Here is a 6,000-nt window from a genome sequence, read left to right on the forward strand (position 1 = left end):
AATCAAAAAGGGAAATACTTGAAAGCTAATCAGCACAGACGATAGCAATCTGAGCCGTGCAAATAAACCTCAATCTTACAAGCGTCTAATACATTCAATGTGTACCAGTGTCTTTAATCTATTAACCAGGAGTTGTTGATGCAGTTGCCATGGTAGCGGGGGGGTTGTCTGTTGTCGGTGTTTGGAGGAGACGTGTGCGTAGGTGGAGTGTTTCAGTGGCATTCTGTGAATGTACGGGAGACGAAAGATATTTGTCGCACGCATTGTTGCCAATAAACTACAAATGAACTGCTGTGAAGTGTCTCTGTCTGCGGAAAGTTACAATTAGGAAAATGAAAGGATGAAATTTTAATTTGAAAGCAGCTGCTCTGTTTAATATGGAAACTCATTCTCGCCTGTAAAAAAAAAATAATAAAATGAAATAGGAAAAGGAAAATAATTTTAAAAAGATATTAAGTCATAATTATTATTTATTATTATATACTGATAGTTATTACGAATAATATATCATACGTAAGACTTAGATTAGATAATATCTCGTAATTATGACAAACAATTTTTAAATAAATATATATATAGATATATAAGCTAACCAATAATTTTAGTTAATTAAAGTTTAATAACTTTATGTTGGGTGGTGTCTTCATGGAAAGCAATTAATCTACTTCTAATAATTTTGATTACCTTTTGGTGCAAACTTTGTGATTTTAACATGTAAATATGTGTTTCACATTTCAGTCAAAATACACTTTAGCTCTATTTAACTTTATCAAACCTTAATACCAACTGGGTAATGACCTATTTAATCCACCAGATGGTGATGTTTATTTTAAATCATTTTAAGTCAAGGTGGGAGACCTACATTTTTTCACTTATTTATGTTGTCATCTTGTGTGTTTTGGGGGTAATTTTGCATATTTTTGTTCTTTTGTGTATTTTTTTGTCATTCTATATGTTTCTTGGAGTCGTTTTGTGCACTATTGCTGTTTGTTGTGTTTTTTTGGAGTTACTTATTGGCTTTGAGGAGAGTGAAAGAGTTTCCTTACACGAAGTGCTTAAAGTCCACATTCCCTATCAGAGCAGCTGTGAGTGCAGGTCAACGACATCTGCTTCACACCCTTTGGTAAATCTAAACACAACCATATTGTACGACAAGACACGTGTGTGTATATCAGCTACACTGAGTTAGTATGGCAAGCCCTTTTAACATTTAATAAGATATCTGAAATTCAATTGTTACATGTAAAAATGTGCCATTGACTTCCATTCAAATGTAATTGCAGATATCTGCAATTCAATTTTGACATGTGGCAATTCTAATTCATGATATCTACAATTCAATTGTTACATGTAACAATTGAATTTCAGATATCTGCAATTCAATTGTTACACGTAACAATTGTATTACAGATATCTGCAATTGAATTGCAACATGTCAAAATTGAATTCTTGATATCTGCAATTACATTTTTACATGTAACAATTGAATTGCAGATGTCTGCAATTCAATTGTTACATGTAACAATTAGATTACAGATATCTGCAATGTGAGAACAATTGCAGATATCTGCAATTCAATTTGAATGGAAGTCAGTGACACATTTTTACATGTAACAACTGAATTGCAGATATCTGCAATTCAGTTTCTACATGTCGAAATGACATTTTGACATGTTGAAATATATTTGTTACGTGTGAAAATGGCTTTACAGATATCTTGAATTAACATTTCAACATGTCAAAATTACATTTGAACATGTTCAAATGTAATTTCCACTAGTGAAAACTAAATTGCTACATGTCCGCCAGACTTATTAAATGTTAAAAGGGCTTGCCATAGAGTTAGTCTCAGGTGCTGCAGCGTAATCTGAAAAATCCAGCAGATAAGGGACTGTCGGACAACTACAGTACCTACTGTATGACGTTAAAGCTGTAAAGTCACAATGCACGTGTTGACGCTTTTCCACAGCTCTGCCCTGAAGGCATGAGCATGGGGTCTATGCAATGTATCCCATTGTGGACACTCACTGTGTAGAATAGGGGTACGCAAGTTGTCAAAGGGGATACGTGAATGATTTTTGTAAAAAAAACAAAAAAAAAACAAAACAGCGTGACATGGTGGGGGCTGCATTGCTCTGCAATATCTAAACGTGCTTTGATGCCCTTTGGCCACCACGTGTGAAAGTGGATTTTCATCACTGACAAACAAGAAAACAAAAATACTGACCAAGAGTACGATTTAAGACTCATTCTTTCAATCAAATTCATCCAAACATTGCAGAGTTCTGTGCATCCTCTCACACTTCTCCTTAAAGTTGGAGTGAGTTGTATCACACTGTCATGGTGATGGATATGTTGTATTACTGCTATATAATCAATCAATACATATTTCTTAGATTTTTTTAGTTATTTAGTATTTATTTTTCCCAAAATAAAAGAGACTGTTTCTCACTGAAAATGCCAGTGTGTTAAATAAATAAATAAATGGAGTGATAATTCTGAATCAGATGTTTTATTGTGTGCTTACAGATTATTATTCCATTTATTTTATTATATATTATTCCTCAACAGGGTATAAATTCAGATGCAAATTTCACTGTACCTGACATTTCATTATTATATTTTTAAGTGTGCAGGAATAGGGGGTACATGGGTTCTTTACGCAGTATGGACTCACAGATGTGGGCAGTGGCCCCCAAACTGGGAAAGTGGCTTCAGCAGATTCTTTTTTTCCCATGAATGCTATTTAAGAGGTGAATGTAACAGATTACACACATTACTGTAACTGAGTTCCTTTTATGGGTACTTCAACTTTTTTTGAGTATATTTTTAAGTCAGTAATTTTACTTCTACTTAAGTATGTTTTAAGAGAAGTAAAGTAATTTGTTACATTTCTGCACCCAACTGTTACTGAGTAAATTATATATATATATATATATTTGTTTTAAAATGATCAATGGACATTGTGAAACTACAAAAAAAAATAGCTATGCTTTTTTTTTTTTTTTTTAAATCAAATTCATTGGTGTTATTTTATTTTAAAACAGAATTGTACTTTTTTTTTTAACTTGTTTTTTATTTTCAAAGTAGACATTTGGTACATTTTCAAACACAATTTTCTAACTTCCAGCTGTATCCATATTGTGCTGTGATTGACAGATAGTAACAATCATATTTTAATAATAGCAGATCTGAGCATATTTCAGCCACAAATACATAACTTTAGCAAAGTGATGTTATTCATAAAGGCACCCAGGTGAGGATAAATCAAAGAAAAAAGAAAAAGAATGTTAAATAAAACAATAAATAAATAAATAAGCAAAAACCAGAATCTGTGGGATTGACAAGATTGGTTTGGAGTGAGTGGATTAATATGTGGATGGGTTCAGATAATTTTATTGCACAATTATAATTGTTCATTTTAACAAACCTTTTATTTTATAATTATTTTATTGTGGAAAATAAATTCAATTCCAATTGTGCATAATTTCCTCTTGTACTGTACGCAAAGGAACCGTAGCAAGATGTATCACCAAAAATACATGTGAAGGGTGACAGTAGCAATAACTTTTACTTTGAGTACTATTTCATTAATTTACCAGTACATCTACTTGAATAGGATACATCAGTTGTCTTTACACCTCTGCTCATCCCCAGCGTCAATACAAGACGACCCTCGGCTTTCCACGAACTTTAACCCGCAGCCAAAGTCCCCACATTGGAACAGCGGAGTGAGATAGAAGTCTGTTAGAATCTCAACAAAGTTCCAGTGCAAAAAGCAGATAAGGCTCCCACTATCTGCAAGAAGAGAAACAGAGTGAACCACAATAGAAGGAAAATAAAGTAGATAAGACGAGTCATTACTGAATCATATATCTTCAGTTCGTTCCAAGAACTTGTTGATAATCTGTTACAAAACATGTGTTCTAAATATTTTGCACTGCACGATCATAAATACAAAAAAACTCATAAAGGTATATTCATATTTAAATCCTTGTTTAAGCCATATTTGTTTTATTCATTAAAAAAAAAAAAAAAACATTATATGTTTTTTGTAGTTTAAATGTGTATTTATTCATTCATTTGTCGAATCATTTTTTAATTTACTTTATGGCAGGGATGTCAAACTCATTTTAGTTCAGGGGACAAATATGGACTCGTTTGAGCTTTAGTGGACCACAGATTTTTTTATGGAAAAAAAAGCAAATTCATCATTAATGTGCCCTGGTTTGCACTTCCCTATATGAATGATAAAGTATGTGAGTGTATCAGTTTAAATTTCCCTGATTTTGCAAATTTTGGGGAAATGTCGTGGAATAATTTCAGAAAAATTTGCCAGATTTTGGAAAAATTTTTAGTTCTTTTAACAATTTGAGATTATTTATGACTGCCGTCATGTGATTTGAGAACTGGAAAACTGAGCACTGCTAATATTGTGGATTTTAATAGAATTTTTGTATTTGGAGGAGCTGAGATATCTACAACTGAATTTTTTGGTAATTTACACAATGTTTCATGATTTTTCTATTATTTGCACTTTCTTGAGCAGGTCATTATTTGCTTCTCTAAACAAGCGGTGTTGCTCAATCGGGGGTAGGTGTAGCCCTAGGGGTACACGATGGCACTACAAGGAGTACTTGAGAAAGAGAGAGAGAGAGGGGAAAATTAACAAATGAAAGCATAAAATATATGGGATTTTAGAATGTTGATTTTTATTTAAATGATTTTCTTATACTATAAAGGTCAACTGGAGTTTTTTTTCTCCATCTCCACTGTGTTTTGTGTCAACATTTACTGCAGTTGATCTCTGCGTGTGAGTTTGCTCCTGCTTGTCAGTCGTACTATTTTCCGGTGCAGAAACAGTCACCGCAAACAGTTCCAGATATGATGAATTGCATTGCGCCCACTGCATTCATTTATTTGCATTTCCTCCTCCCATTTTTTGACTTTACATATTCATTAGAGGGAAACGCGCTAAATGGATTGTGGGCGCATTGTGACACGCAGAAGACGCGCAGTTCTGATTCCTTGGGGTTTGTACTCCTTATTAGCGCGAGTGACGTTTGCACACATTTTAATACCCCTAAACCTTTAGTGAATCCGTCCTTAAGATTGGAAAATATTACCAGCAAAACACAAAATGACAACAAAGACACACTAAATGAGAGAGAAATACACAAGATCACTACAAAATACACGAAAATAACACAAAAAACATACAAAACGACACCAAAAACACACGCACTGAGAGAGAATGACTTAATAATAAATAATGCAAACAACACTAAAAAACTACAACAAAATAAGAGAAAAATATACTGAATAATAAAAAGAACAGACAAACAACACCAAAACGACACAAAAAACACAAAATGTTGATAGAAATGGTCTTGATTAGAACATGAACTGAAAATACAAGAGTCAGTCTTGGTCCTACACCAAGCAATAGATAACCATAAATGATAAAAAAAAAACAAAACAAAAAAAAACTGAAAAAATAAATCTATCCAGGAAAAACTAATATGTTTAATTTTGCTTATTTACAAAATGAGATTGTTTATAATGTCTGTTATCACTCATTAATTCCATCATTACGCTCTATTGTAGTTTTTCCACAGAAGTATGAGCAAAATATTGTAGTTGGACAAAGGGGTTACTTGAATTCAGAAATAAGAGAAAGTGGAGACTTGAGCCAAAAACTTTGAAAACTATTACTCTATAGGGCCAGATTTGGCTTTTTGTGCTTTTTGGGTTATTTATTTAACTAACTGATCAATCCCACTGTAAGTTATTTAGTTTGTGTGTTGATACAGCAGGTCGTCTTTATTTATTTTTTCTGCTGACACAAAACAGGAACAATCAGATTGAAATGGACAAAAAGAGGAAAACGTGTCTAAAACCAGATATCTGAGAGGTCACATCAGGACAAGTGCAAAGTGCAAGTCTTGAACTCAGGGACCTGGATAGATTAAAACTGGTCATCAGCATTGAAGTCTCCTC

Source organism: Gouania willdenowi, chromosome 20 (genome assembly GCF_900634775.1).
Source record: "Gouania willdenowi chromosome 20, fGouWil2.1, whole genome shotgun sequence".
NCBI lineage: Eukaryota > Metazoa > Chordata > Actinopteri > Blenniiformes > Gobiesocidae > Gouania > Gouania willdenowi.